This window comes from Thamnophis sirtalis, unplaced genomic scaffold, assembly GCF_051295495.1.
Source record: "Thamnophis sirtalis isolate CommonGarterSnake01/CBP01778 unplaced genomic scaffold, rThaSir2_p1.2 scaffold_3, whole genome shotgun sequence".
Classification (NCBI taxonomy): domain Eukaryota; kingdom Metazoa; phylum Chordata; class Lepidosauria; order Squamata; family Natricidae; genus Thamnophis; species Thamnophis sirtalis.
In genome coordinates, this window is record NW_028261383.1 from 20,650,398 (window position 1) to 20,664,171 (window position 13,774).

The 13,774-nt window shown below is 47.5% G+C and overlaps 7 non-coding genes across 7 annotated transcripts; 5 read left to right on the forward strand and 2 right to left on the reverse strand.

Annotated features, from left to right (window-relative positions):
* Positions 1-2,957: 2,957 nt before the first annotated feature.
* Positions 2,958-3,029, forward strand: TRNAE-UUC (transfer RNA glutamic acid (anticodon UUC)). The gene has a single exon. It is a non-coding gene; the product is annotated as a tRNA-Glu (tRNA).
* A 1,278-nt stretch (positions 3,030-4,307) lies between these two features.
* Positions 4,308-4,378, reverse strand: TRNAG-CCC (transfer RNA glycine (anticodon CCC)). Its single transcript has one exon. It is a non-coding gene; the product is annotated as a tRNA-Gly (tRNA).
* A 173-nt stretch (positions 4,379-4,551) lies between these two features.
* Positions 4,552-4,625, forward strand: TRNAN-GUU (transfer RNA asparagine (anticodon GUU)). The gene has a single exon. It is a non-coding gene; the product is annotated as a tRNA-Asn (tRNA).
* A 1,438-nt stretch (positions 4,626-6,063) lies between these two features.
* Positions 6,064-6,136, forward strand: TRNAV-AAC (transfer RNA valine (anticodon AAC)). The gene has a single exon. It is a non-coding gene; the product is annotated as a tRNA-Val (tRNA).
* Positions 6,137-10,722: 4,586 nt separating this feature from the next.
* On the forward strand, positions 10,723-10,794 carry TRNAE-CUC (transfer RNA glutamic acid (anticodon CUC)). The gene has a single exon. It is a non-coding gene; the product is annotated as a tRNA-Glu (tRNA).
* A 2,208-nt stretch (positions 10,795-13,002) lies between these two features.
* On the reverse strand, positions 13,003-13,073 carry TRNAG-CCC (transfer RNA glycine (anticodon CCC)). The gene has a single exon. It is a non-coding gene; the product is annotated as a tRNA-Gly (tRNA).
* Positions 13,074-13,250: 177 nt separating this feature from the next.
* On the forward strand, positions 13,251-13,324 carry TRNAN-GUU (transfer RNA asparagine (anticodon GUU)). Its single transcript has one exon. It is a non-coding gene; the product is annotated as a tRNA-Asn (tRNA).
* The last annotated feature ends 450 nt before the right edge of the window (positions 13,325-13,774 follow it).

Sequence of the window (13,774 nt, forward strand, 5' to 3'; positions counted from 1 at the left end):
GGGGTGTCAAATTCAATTTCATTGAGTGCCACAGCAGGTTGTGTTTGACCTGGGGGGGGGGGTGGAGTGGACATGGCAAGGGTGGGCATGTACAGCTCAAAACCACACGTGTGGGGGGGTGCCTGTGGCGGCCCAAGCTCTCTGCCAATAAAAACAGGCTCCCAAGCTCTGTTTTTGGCTCCGACTGCCTCCTGCAATCCTCTACCAGCCAAAATGGAGCTTGAGCTCTGTTTTCTTTGGCAGAGGCACCGTATGCCAGTCTGCTGTTTCCAGGGCGGCATCGCGGGCCAGATTTAAGTACCCCGTTGCCTGGATCTGGGCCCCGGGCCTTGAGTTTGACACCCCTGTTATATTCCATTTGAACTCATGGCCCTTTTTCTCCCATTGGGATGAAAACATTGTCTGGCAGATCCCAGAAAGGTCAAAGATGAAAGAAAGTACACATAAGCCGGAACTCGAACCCAGGTTGCAAGATTGGGAACCATGTCTGATGACCCCTATATCCATGGCCCAGTTATTTTGAGATTCTGTCTTAAATTCTACTCCTTCATTCTTTTCCCTGCCTCCGAGATCTGGATGAGGACAAAACACTAAGGAATAATGTGCCGTTAGACCATCTGTTGCTGCAGGAACCAGGCTGGGAGGGAGGGCAGAATATATGGGTAGGGTGGTTGGAAGCTATCCATATCTATGGTGCAGTGGCTATCAGACTTGGCTAATGCGCAAAAGTTCCCTGGCTTGAAACCGAGGCAGAAACAGATCTTTTCTCTGCATTGCAGCCATTCAAAGCTCCAAGCAAGTACAGGAAATAGCCGGCTTCTAATCCAATCTGGAAAAGGAGGCCCCAGAATTTCCTCGTTCCCAGAGCTTCCAAACTAACAGGGGGTTAGTGGTGATGCTGGGGGGTGGGGGTGGGGGCTTTCCTCATCCCCCGTTTGATGGGGGGGCTCTCTTCCAACTTGATGGAGGCTCTGGACATCAGCTTTGGACCAAAATGACACTCCTCGGATGTTGGAGAAAGTGTATAAGCCTCTCTCTGTCAGGGTTCCAAGTAACACCCCAACGAAAGAAGACTCCGAGGCTTGAAATTCCTCAAAGTTCCATTTTATTAGAAATGTCATATTGGCACATCTGGGAAAACCCGAATCTGAAAGCTCCCAGGTTTTCCCCACCCAAATTAAAGTCCCAAGTCCCTGCCCAGCACCCACATGTCCATCACATGGCCCAATCAGTCACTGCCCTAATTGGAGATGGCTCCCAGTCACGCCACTCCAGCCCTTGAGCCTCTGAAAAAGGAATGTTATTTTGACTACTGTATTTTTGGGAGTATAAGATGCACCTTTTTCCCCTCAAAAAAGAGGCTGAAAATCTGGGTGTGTCTTATACACTGAATACAGCATTTTTTGCCTCCCAAAACTCCACCCCCTTCACCAAAATGGCCATGCATCGCCTTTAGGAGGCTTCCAGAGTGCTCCTGGGGACTGGAGAGGGAAGAAATGAGCAAAAACGGCCTGTTTTTTCTTAATTTTGCCTCTCCCCAGCCCCCAGGAGCACTCTATAATCAAGCCGAGGTGGCGCAGTGGTTAGGGTGCAGCACTGCAGGCCACTTCAGCTGACTGTTATCTGCAGTTCAGCGGTTCTAATCTCACTGGCTCAAAGTTGACTCAGCCTTCCATCCTTCCGAGGTGGGTGAAATGAGGACCCGGATTGTTGTTGGGGGCAATAATGCTGACTCTGTAAACCGCTTAGAGAGGGCTGAAAGCCCTATGAAGCGGTATATAAGTCTAACTGCTATAAGCCTCCTAAAGGCTATGCATGCAATTTTTTGACAAAAAAATGGGTTAGTTTTCACAAAAAAAAAATGGCTGTTTTTTTTCTCGTTTTTGCCCTACTCCCACCCCCCCAGGAGCACTCAACAAGCCTCCTAAAGGCTATTCATGCCTCTTTTTTTTAAAAAAAAACCCGGGGCCTTTTTTGGGAGTCTGCAGAGTGCAAAACCTTTTTTTAAAAAAATTGCCTCTTCAAAACCTTGGTGCATCTCATACCCCGAAAAATACAGTATATATATCCCATACTCCGTGACCCGTCAAAAGCGCGGACGGCAAAAGCGCGATCGACAAAATCGCGCCTTTGACGTCATCACAGCGGGACGAAAAAGATCGAAAAATTCAAATAAAAATTAATAAAAATTAAATTAAAGCAAGCCGATTCACATAAAGGTAAGGGTTAGGGTTAGGGTTAGGGTTAGGGTTAGGGTTAGGTTAAGGGTTAGGGTTAGCTTTAGAGCGTTAGCGTTAGCGTTAGGGTTAGGTTAAGGGTTAGCGTTAGGTTTTTCGTTACTTTAACGGTTAGGTTTAGGGTTAGGTTTAGGGTTAGGTTAAGAGTTAGGTTTAGGGTTAGGTTTAGGGTTAGGTTTGGGGGGCTTAGGGTAAGGTTTTCGCTTTATTTTTACATTTTTCGAACTTTTTCGTCGCGCTGTGATGACGTCACAGCGTGCTTTTGTCGAGCGCGATTTTGTCCTACGCGCTTTTGTGGTGGAACCCCCATACTCCATATAATCCTCTTCCCATTTTCCCACAGGCCCGAAGGCCCAGTGCAAAAAGTGGCTTCCAGGCCTGGCACTCTCGTCCTCTAGGCCACCAGGGAGATGCCATGTGCAGCAAGTCAGCTGGAAGATAGCAAGCCTAACAACCTAAACATTGATGGGTGCTGTGAGAAGGTTTTGAGGAAGCGTCTCCACCCCTCCTGGCGCCTCTGCCTGAAAACCTGGGTGGGTGGGGGAGGAGGTCTCTCTGCAGGCCACCAACATTTGGGGGTTTTCCAAGCAGGGAGAAAGTGAAGGTCTCAAAGGAAGGGACACTCCTGCTTTCTTCCCAACCTTCCCACTTGCAGAACCCAAGGCTGGAGCTGATGCCTCACCCAAGAAGAAGCTGGAGAGACAAAAGCCACCTTGTCCTTCCCTGGTGGTCTAGTGGTCAGGATTCAGCGCTTTCACCGCTGCGGCCTGGGTTCGATTCCCGGCCAGGGAAAACTTTTGTTTGCAATCTATCATCCGGTAGGTGAAATTTTCAGGAAGGATGGAAAAATAGGCTGAATTTGCCAGAAAAAATGCCTTTCCTTTTCTTCCTTTTTCTTTCCACTCATCCAATCCCACCCTCTGGTTCGAGTAGGCTTGTCAGAGTCTCCATGCAACCAGCTTGCCTTGGACTTTTCAGTTGGGGTAGATGACAATTGCACTTGTCCTCTACCCCAACTTGGAGGGTGCAAAACTGTCTATGATCCAAAAGGTGAGTTGGGTGTCAGCCAGTGGCGGGATTCAGCTGGTTTGGGCCAGTTCGGGTGAATCATTTGTTAAATTGCTGGCTGGCCCCACCCCTTCCTGCCCCTCCTCTTCCAGGAGTCCCCCCCCCCGCAGCCCATTTGTGCTCCCAGGAGGCTGCAGGACGGCCTACTATGCCTAAAACAGGGCGTGGGAATGGGGGCATGGTCTCCCAGCCTGCTTTTGCTCCCAGGGGGGTGCAGGAGACCACGTGATGCCTGTCACACCCCTTGGCCACACCCATATGGGCCATGCCCACCTGTCACACCCCTTGGTCACACCCACCCGGGCCACACCCACCCATCCAGTCATTGAAGCAGAGAACCAGTTGTTAAATTATTTGAATCCCACCACTGGTGTCAGCCCTTCAAGTAAGCTCAGGTGGAGCAATCTCACATTTCTGGAACACCAAAGGTCAAGGGTATCTGGCTACTGGTTTGAGTCTAGCCAGGAATATCTGATGGAGCCTTACCTTGAGAAGATGGCTAAGTGGGGAAGTTGATGGAAGTAGAGCCGAGGTGGCGCAGTGGTTAAATGCAGCACTGCAGGCTACTGCTAGATCAGCAGTTCAGCGGTTCAAATCTCACCGGCTCAGGGTTGACTCAGCCTTCCATCCTTCCGAGGTGGGTAAAATGAGGACCCAGATTGTTGGGGGCAATATGCTGACTCTCTGTAAACCGCTTAGAGAGGGCTGAAAGGCCTATGAAGCGGTATATAAGTCTACTGCTATTGCTATTGCTATTGCTATTGATGGACAGCTAATTCCCTGTGCTGTGTATACCTGGATTCAAAGCCCATCCCTGTTGCCAAGAATGGGAAAATCAGGCAATTATTTCTACATTCTACTTCCTGCTCAGAATGCAAAGTGACGTCAGTGCCAGGAATCAAGATCATTTCTCTTCTCCCACTAAAACAGAATCCGGGGATCAAAACTTCATCTGATGATGCTGCCTGTACATCCTAGAAGAGCAAAAGGTGGAAGGAGACATGCGCCAGCCGGGACTCGAACCCGGGTCGCAAGGTTGGGAACCCTGCATGATGCCCCTACACCACTGGCACAGCTGTTGAGAGTCTGACTCAAATGAAGCAATATTTACATCCAGGGTTTCTCTTTCCCCATCTGATGGTGGGAGAGAGAAACACACTGGGTCTGGTGACCAAGTTATCTTATTGCTGTCTAGCCTGTCTATGAATGCTCAGATGGAGGGAGGCAAGAGTGAGGTCCGTGCCAGGTCTCTGTGGCGCAATGGGTTAGCGCGTCTGGCTGTTAACCAGAAGGATGGTGGTTCGAGCCCACCCAGGGACGGCCTGCTTGATGAATTGAACAATCTATGAAGGCAATGGATTGTTTATCCATTTGGTTCTTCATCCTCTCAGTGTTTTTTCCCCCTTAAATGTTACTTAAATATTTAGCTGCTTCATTAGCTTTATCTCCCAGAAGAAAAAGCAGACAAGGCCCCAGGCTTGAGAGAGGGGAAATTATTTCTACATTTTGCTTCCTGCAGAGAACACAAGATCAGATGAATTCCAGCCTCAGCCTGTACACAGGTTGCAAGGGAAGAAAGCTGAGTGGTGATTCCCAGCTTTGTGCAACTGCCCAAAGGAAAAAGAAACCTTGTTCCTTTTAGGACAAAAGGTTTCTGCAGAAGTGACAGGTAGGTAGCTCCTGTATCTCGTGGAAGCTCTTTAAAGGAGGTGAAGGTTTGGCAATTTCACCAAGATGCAATGCAGGAAAAAAAACTCCTAGACCCATGATGATGAACCTAGGGTATGCATATCACATGTGGCATATGGAGCCATTTGTTAGGGCATGCAAGGCATTGCCCTCTCAGCTCCAGCACACATGCATGCACTGGACAACTGACTTTGGCCTTCTTTTTTTGCCGTTTTTCGCCCTCCGGAGCACGAAAAACAGCCCTACGGGCAACCCAGAAATTCGGCAACGGTTACTTCTGGTTTGCCTGTAGGACTGTTTTTCTCCCTTCGGAGCATTCAGGGAAGCCTCCTGAAGCCTCCAGAGGGCCTCCTGTGGGGTGGGGGAGCTGTTTTCACTCTCCCCAGGCTCCTAGAAAGCCTCTGGAGCCTGGGGAGGGCAAAAAATGGGTCCATCGTGGGCCAAAAGTGTGTGTGGGGAGGGCGGATGTCTCGCATGCATGCGCGCGCTGGGTGTGTCTCGCACACATGCGCATGGGGTGGTAGTGGTGTCACGCACATAGCATTATGGGTGCGCACGACCCCCCTGTGCTCCTCCCACTTTTGGCATGCAATCCAAAAAAGGTTAAACATCACTGTCCTAGACAGTCTTTCTGGAATGAACTGCTTGCCTCTGTCATTAACCTTCTAAGATTTTCTGAAAGCTACATCTACCAAATCTTTGAAAGATCAGTGGCACCATTCTATGTGGAAGCACTGAATTGCTCACATGAGCTCTTCAGTTAGGTTCTTTCCACTTTTTAATCTTTGCTTGTGACCAATGGATCCTGTTCCAACTGCTTGTGACGTAATGGCTTGTATGGGGGATCTTTTGCAAAAGGAAAACTCTCCTGACATGCAGGATTGAATCAGCAGCCTGAGAATGCCTTGCCTTTTGCTCCCACACCTTTCAGTCTTATCATTGACCTCTGGAGGGCCCAAATCTCTAAAAAATAAAATCAGCTCTTTAAGCCCTCTCTCACTGGGAATATCAATCTGGAATGGCCAGCAAAAGATATGGATGTGCTCATTGAGAGTTACCCATATGTCTGGTTTCTGTGGTGTAGTGGTTATCACGTTTGCCTAACACGCAAAAGGTCCCTGGTTCGAAACCAGGCAGAAACACATCTTTTTCTCAGCATCAGAGCCATTTCAAGTTCCAAACATGTACAAGAAATAGTTTTTCCTACAGATCAAGAAACATCCCGTTTTCTTTTCTCCCTCATCCAAAGGGGAACGAGTAAGCAGAGGATTCTTCTAACTGTTGACCAAAGAAAACTAGTCATCCCAAGCCACCAGTTAGACTAGGGGTCACCAACCTTTCGGACCTCAGGGACCTCTAAATTCATAATCTCGCGGACCACTAATATAATCTGCCTAATGACCAGCTGAGTGGGTGTGGCTAGGTGGTCTTGTGACTGGATGGGCGTGGCCAACTTGATGTCACTCATGTTGAAGGGTGCCTCGTCAGCCTCTAGTCACCACTCCCCACCGCCCCACCTGGGCTCTTTAGGGCTCCAAAGATCCCGAAGGGGGAGACTCTGCAGCAACACAAATATTCATTGCATGTATCCAGCACAGGGACCATAGTTTGAGGACCCCTGATTTAGTTCAATATAAAAAATACAAATCTGTTCTGACCCCCACTCTGGCCTGGGGATCACCCAGACAGAGGCTTGGCTGTTTGCCACTCTTTAATCATGGAGTTATCGACTCCTTTGGCTGAAAGCTAAGACAAGACTCACATGCTAGAATAGTTGGCAGCAACCCAAATCCAACAGACACGGATACAAGACAGACAGAGTTTTCCAATACTGTTTCAAACGGTTGTTTCCTGCAAATGCCCTCTCCCAACTTCTCCACTTATATACTCTCTTGGGAGGGGCCAAGCCACAACCACCTGGGCTTAATCATCGCCTATGAGTTTGCCTACGGAGCTGCTGCTTCTGTTTCTCCGCCCTTCTTAATCTTGCATCAGGGACAAACTGCCTTTGATCCTCCCCACTGCTCCATGCCTCAGGCGCCTCCTAGTGGCCAACCAGCCTCTCTGGTCCCTGCTGTGAGTCTGAACCCTGCCCAGGGTCCTCCACATCTTCCCTGGCAGACTCATATGGTTCCTCGCTATCCGAGTCCATCAGCAGCTCAACCGGATCCTGCTGGGCCACAACACAAATCATTTTTCTGCAGACCACCAAAATTTTCTTGTGGCCCACCAGTTAGTGACCACTGAACTAGACAGAACAAGAGTTTAATGGTTTCACACATTCTGGAACACAATGGAAAAGTGACCATTTTCCATTTCTAATCTGTCCTGGTCACCATCTAAACTGGGTGATCTTCCTTGACAGGGGAGATTAAATGCACTATCTTCTGGAACAGGGCTAAGAAATTTGCTATTTGACAAGCTCGATGACTCATCCTCCTTGGCTCAGTGGCTCATGGGTTCCCTTCCCAATAGGAGACATGAAACTTTCATCTGTAAATTCCAGATGGGTGGTTTTAGCCAAATGTTCTGCCACACAGCCTTGATCCCAGCCAGGAGTATTTTAAAATCCTCACAGATAGCGAGTATGTAGTTGAGTGCAGAGACAATGGAGCTTGTTTATGTGAATGCTTGTGCGTGTCTGTTTGCGCACTCCTTTGTAGAAACAAGCTTTTGTTTTTCTTACTAGATTTTATCTCTTCTGCATAAAATAGTTGGTTCAGTCTTCGCCAAAAAAGGAAAGTCAAGATGTGCGCTAGGCAGGATCTGAACCTGGGATGCAAGATTGGCACTTATTGCTTGATGCCCCTTCCCCACTAGCACAACCAGACAGAGCTGGCTCAAGAATACTTTCCTTTTGATCGACAAGAGGATCCAGGAAAGAACCACTTGGTAGCCCGCCCTGAATTTCCTGACATCTGGGAAACTTTTCTGACACTTGAAAATTGGAGAAGAGCAGAAGAAGATTCCAATTCCTCTGCCTGCCTTGTTTCTCATATCCCGAGCATCAGGATACAGAGACCCTATTATGGTCTTCTCCAGTTCTCCTTTTGCATCTCTAGAGACTGGAATCCCCAGCCATGCAGTGGAGGGCTGAAGCAGCTGGAATGTTGGAGTCTCGCTTCCCTCTTCCCAGGCACAGAAGTTTGTCTGTTTCTTTGTTTATTGGAATTTATATTGCCACCTATTCACACATGGCGACTCAAGGGGGCTAAAAGTTTGTCTTTTGTCAGGATCCCGGGAGATGAACGCTGCGAGAGTCTGTCACGGAATTGCACAGCAAGTGACCAAATGAAGTCAGAGATTCTGACACAGACTTGTAATATGAATATGAATATAAATATGGATATAAATATCAATCTAAATAATATAAATATAAATAATATAAATATATAAATAATCTAAATAATCTAAATATAAATAATCTAAATCTAAATCTAAATCTAAATACAAATACAAATACAAATACAAATACAAATACAAATACAAATACAAATACAAATACAAATACAAATACAAATACAAATACAAATACAAATACAAATACAAATACAAATACAAATACAAATACAAATACAAATACAAATACAAATACAAATACAAATACAAATACAAATACAAATATAAATACACACATTTATATTTACAGAGGTCAGGAGCATCATGAGGTAAATCAAAGAGTATACAGGGCACAGTATACAGAAGAAAAAGGCGGGAAAAGGGGAAATTTCCCCCTTACCCTCACAGCAACCAATCCTAGCGTAGATTGCCTCATATATGAGCCAACACTCCAACCAATCAACTACAACTGTGTGTTCTGGCGCACTGCATACTTTACTGTTCCAGCTAATACATAAAATATCCTAACAGAGTCACCCTCACCCCGATGTTCCCTTGCAACTCAATGCTTTTGTGGCCCCACCCCACCCCCATCTACATGTCTGGTCATGGAACAAGCCCACCCCATGGGCCACTGCTTTGCCTGAGTTCCAGGAGTGCAGCAGCCCAGTTCCTCTTTCCTCACACGCAAAAGGTCAACAGGGGTAGAAACATCTTTTTATGTCAGTGGATTCCAACAAAACCTCCTTCAAATCCAGTTAGCTGGGAAAAGAGCCTTGAGAAGCCACAGCCTTCGTCTTCATTGGACGATCCTTCTGAGCCCATCTGATCCTGCCTGGAAAAGCAGATCCCAGAATTCTCCCCATTCTGAGACCTAACATGTTTTGGGTGATGCTGGGGAGGTGGTTCTCCTACCTCTTGTCAGTCCTCTTACACCTTGGATGGAGGCTCTGGGCATCAGTTTTGGACCAATGGCCTTTCACCTTTGGGACACTGAAGAAAGAGGGTATAAGCGCCTCTGTCAGCACCTCTCCATTAGATAATTAGGAAAGAAAGACCACGAGACTCCATGTGTGGAAATCAAGTGTACTTTTACTAATTATAAATGATTAAAGGCATAGCGCAGCAAAATCTGAATATTTAGGCGCGAAAGCGATTGATATATAGAATAGTCCATTCCCCTCCCCTTGGCATCACAGTTACAGTCCAATCATAATTCTCCCAAGTGTCAGGTGCGAGATAACTTCAAAAGGCATCACAAAGATGGAATGTCGGTGCCGTTAGTCCTGGCGGGAAACTCCCACACATGCGTAGTCCGATCAGCAGCTGAACTCCAGAACCTTCCTCCAGCACAATGAGTAACTCCTCCCAAATACCATGCCCTCCCTCCCCGTTTCATGGCAGCCGAAGCAACAGCAAAGCAGAGGCTGACAGCCTCCTCCTCAATGCCTCCAGTGAAAGGGGATGTTAAGAGAGAACTGCCATCTAAATGTACCTGGTGACATGGCAAATGGTGGGAACCAGAGGTGAGTTCCTACCGGTTCGCACTAGTTCAGTAGAACCAGTTTGTCAAATCTACCGAACCGGTTAGAAGAGGTTCCATCAGTGGACCCGGAAGTAAGTTCCAGAATGCCTGCCCTGGCCCTGTCGCTCACTCGCTCGCTCACCCCCACCCATCTGGAAACCACTCCATCGCTCATTCCCCACACACATCCACATTATCCTAGCCCCGCCCACCACTCACTGGCTGGCTCACCAATCGCCCCGCCCTCCTCTAAGAAGCCTATCTAAACCCACTTACCTTTTTTCCTGCTTGGCTCTCTATTGATGCCTGTTGACTCCGAGGAAGTAAGTAAGCTGCACAGGTCGGGGGGGGGGGGGGGCAGCAGGCCATCTGGAGCTGTTAACATGTGTAAAATTATATATATATTGTATTCCCTTTGAAATACAAGTATTAAGTAGTAAGCTACTTATCTTCTGTAAGTAGCTCTTTTATGTTTTGTGTACTTATTTTAATCTTATTTAAGTAGTAAATGCACAAAGTAATAAATTTCCTTTTTTATATCTTCTTTTTGTAGATCATCCATTGGGGCAAAGAATTCAGTGACATTGTCTTGGCCACTCCCATTCGGTCACATGACTGCCAAGCCACTCCCACCCGGTCACATGGCCGGCAAGCCACTCTCACAAAGCAGGCCACACCTACAGAAGAGGTTCCCAAAATTTTTGAACCCACCACTGGAGTAAGGTCACAGGTGGATGATGAATGGCCCCTCCCAAAAGGAAATAGAAGAGCAAAAGGGGAGTGGAGTTCTACTGAAACCTTCCCTGCAATTGGAGTTGATGCCCCTTCCAAGGAGAAGCTGGAGCGAAGACAGTACTTTCTCCTTCCCTGGTGGTCTAGTGGTTAGGATTTGGCGCTCTCACCGCCACGGCCCGGGTTCGATTCCCAGCCAGGGAAAGCTTTTGCTTCCAACCGATCCATTATTCTGAAGCTTCAGAAAGGCTTGTTTTCAGAGAGAATTTGAGAGATAATTTTTAGAGAGGCTCATTTTCACAACATAATAGGCTCAATTGACCGGAAAATTGTCCTGCCTTTCCTTTCCTTTTTTCTTTTTCCCATCCCACTTTTCCCCACCCTTTGGGCCTCCTAGCAGGCTTGACAGAATCTCCATCCAACTAGCCTATCTTAGAATGTCAGCTTGGACAGATGGTGAGGGCAAGAATTGCTAGAGAACTTGAAGGGTGCAAAGCTGCCTGTGGCTCATTGGGGGAGACAGGCGGGTGTCAGCCCTTCACATAGGCTGAGATGGAGCTGAATCCCATGTCTGTGGAGCACAAGAGTGTCAGGTGTTTTTCCTGGCCACCGGACCGTGTTTTGGAGAAGGAGGAGGAATTGGAACTGGGACTGTTTGATGGGAATGGCATGTCTCCCTTGGAATGTTTGAAGAGGTCAGGGACTGAGGACTATGCTGTCCCAGGACCCTCAGGCATTGGGGGAGGTGGGCAACCAGATGGAGAGCTGCTGCCCTCACAGACACGGGAGGATCAGCTGCAGGCAGGCAGTGGTATGGAGAGACAGCAGATCCCCTCTGATGAGGAACAGCTGCCTCCCCCATTGATCCAAAGGCAAGAAGAGCAGTTTGAGTTTGAGTTTAATAAAATTTGTATGCCGCCCACTCCCTGGGGACTCTGGGCGGTTCACAACAAGACAAAAAACATTTAATATTTAAAATAAAATACATATACTAAAATTCCACATCATCCATTCCATCTAAGCGGGGCTGGATATCAATAGTAGAGCAGAAGCAAGCTTAAAAGGAGAGCTGCAAGGCTGCTTGGGAGAAGGTTGCCCTGCCCTCTCTCACAAGGAAAACCTTCTTTTTGCCTTTGCCTTGTGGACTTGCCTGACCCTTGCCCTTTGGACCTTGACCCTGGACTTTGCCCCATGAGGTTGTACCTTCTCTTTGGACTTCCTCTCTGCCTTTACTAATTGGTTTTGTTTGTCGACCAGCTTTTGTTTGCGGGACTGAGGGTGGTTGCCTTCAGGGAAGTGGAGTGGAACCTCGTGGCACGACAAAACCGTGCCCGATTAAACCGCGTCGCTGATGTCATCAACAGGGCGACAACAGCGAGCGCGGAGAAAGAAGGGTGCTTTAAATAGCGCTTTGAAAGCAAGCCAATTCAAGTTAAGGTAAGGGTTAGGTTTAGGGTTAGGGTTAGGGTTAGGGTTAGGGTTAGGTTAAGGGTTAAGGTTAGGTTTAGGGTTAGGATTAGGTTTAGGATTAGGTTTAGCGTTAGGTTAAGGGTTAGGTTTAGGATTAGGTTTAGGGGGGTTAGGTTTAGGGGTTAATTTTAGGTTTAGTGTTTACAGCGTGCTTTTTTCTCCGCGCTGTTGTCGCGCTGTGATGACGTCAGCTACGCGGTTTCATCGAGCGCCCTTTAGTCGAACGCGGTTTTGTGGTGGAACCGTGGAACCTTACCAACCACTGTACAGCCATTTGTTGCTAAAGCAGACGTAAAGTGAGATTTTGACATTAAGTGTGAAAGCTACTGGGTTTCAAAGACAATCATAGCTCTGGTCATTTCCCCAAAATCTGGCCTCCCCTGCCTTCTCCCTGACGTGGTGATTCAATAGGCTAAAAGAATTGTGTTAGGAGACGTTTTGTGTGAGAGACAATTATGAACCTTTTGTGGCTCTGGCTGTTATTGGCAAAGAGCTTGCTAAGTGATAATGTCTTGAATAGTAGTTCCCAATGTTGCGAAAATACCCGATCCTAATTCTGTACATTAGGATTCTGTACAGATTAGGATTTTGTATTCTGCCCGCTTGTATTTTTAATCTAACAGGCTAGACCCAATTGTGGGTATTAATAGAGTCTAGAAGGGGGTGGGATAAAGCAGACGTAAAGTAAGATTTGGACATTAAGTGTGAAAGCTCTGGTTATCCTCACAAACCAAAACCAGAGGAAGACCCCAGGGCCAAGAGGGAGGATATCCTGAAGTTATTTCCACATCATGCTTCCTGCTGAGGATCCAAGATGACATCACTGCCAGCCATCAAGAGCATTTATCTTCTTCTTCTCCCACTAAAACAGAATCTGGGATCAAAACTTCATCTGATGATTTTGCCTGTACATCCTAGAAGAGCAAAAGGTGGAAGGAGACATGCGCCAGCCGGGACTCGAACCCGGGTCGCAAGGTTGGGAACCCTGCATGATGCCCCTACACCACTGGCACAGCTGTTGAGAGTCTGTCTCAAATGAAGCAATATTTACATCCAGGGTTTCTCTTTTCCCATCTGATAGTGGGAGAGAGGAACACGCTGGGTCTGGTGAACAAGGAATCTTATTGCTGTCTAGCCAGCCAAGCTATGGATGCTCAGGAGGGAGGACCCGAGAGGGAGGCCTGTGCCAGGTCTCTGTGGCGCAATGGGTTAGCGCGTCTGGCTGTTAACCAGAAGGATGGTGGTTCGAGCCCACCCAGGGACGGCTTGTTTTCTCTGATTCAGAGCAAAGGTGATGGGATTGAATGCTGCACCAGCTCCATCTGGAAGTTTCAATTCTCACCCTGTTGATCCTCTTTTTTCACTAAATATTTAGCCATCTGTATTTTGTTTTTACCGTCCAGAGTACAGAAGGAAGAAGAAGGCAGATCTATTCACAATCAGTGATGAAACCGAAAGTGGGAGGAATCACCCCACGTGTCCTGATGGCGTAAAGCAATCGGAAGCGGTCCGAAGCGGGAGCTCTCCAGGGTCCTGAAACAGCTGCTTGTGGCAAAGATTAGGTCACCTGCAGGTTACTTCTAGGAAGGCAAAAGGGAGGAGGGGGAGGAGAGGAGCAGCAGCAGCTGATACTCAGATCTGACTCAAACGTAACACTAATGCCTTCTCAATGCCTGAGCAGTTGCTGAGATCGTTTGCCTACCAAGTAAAATAA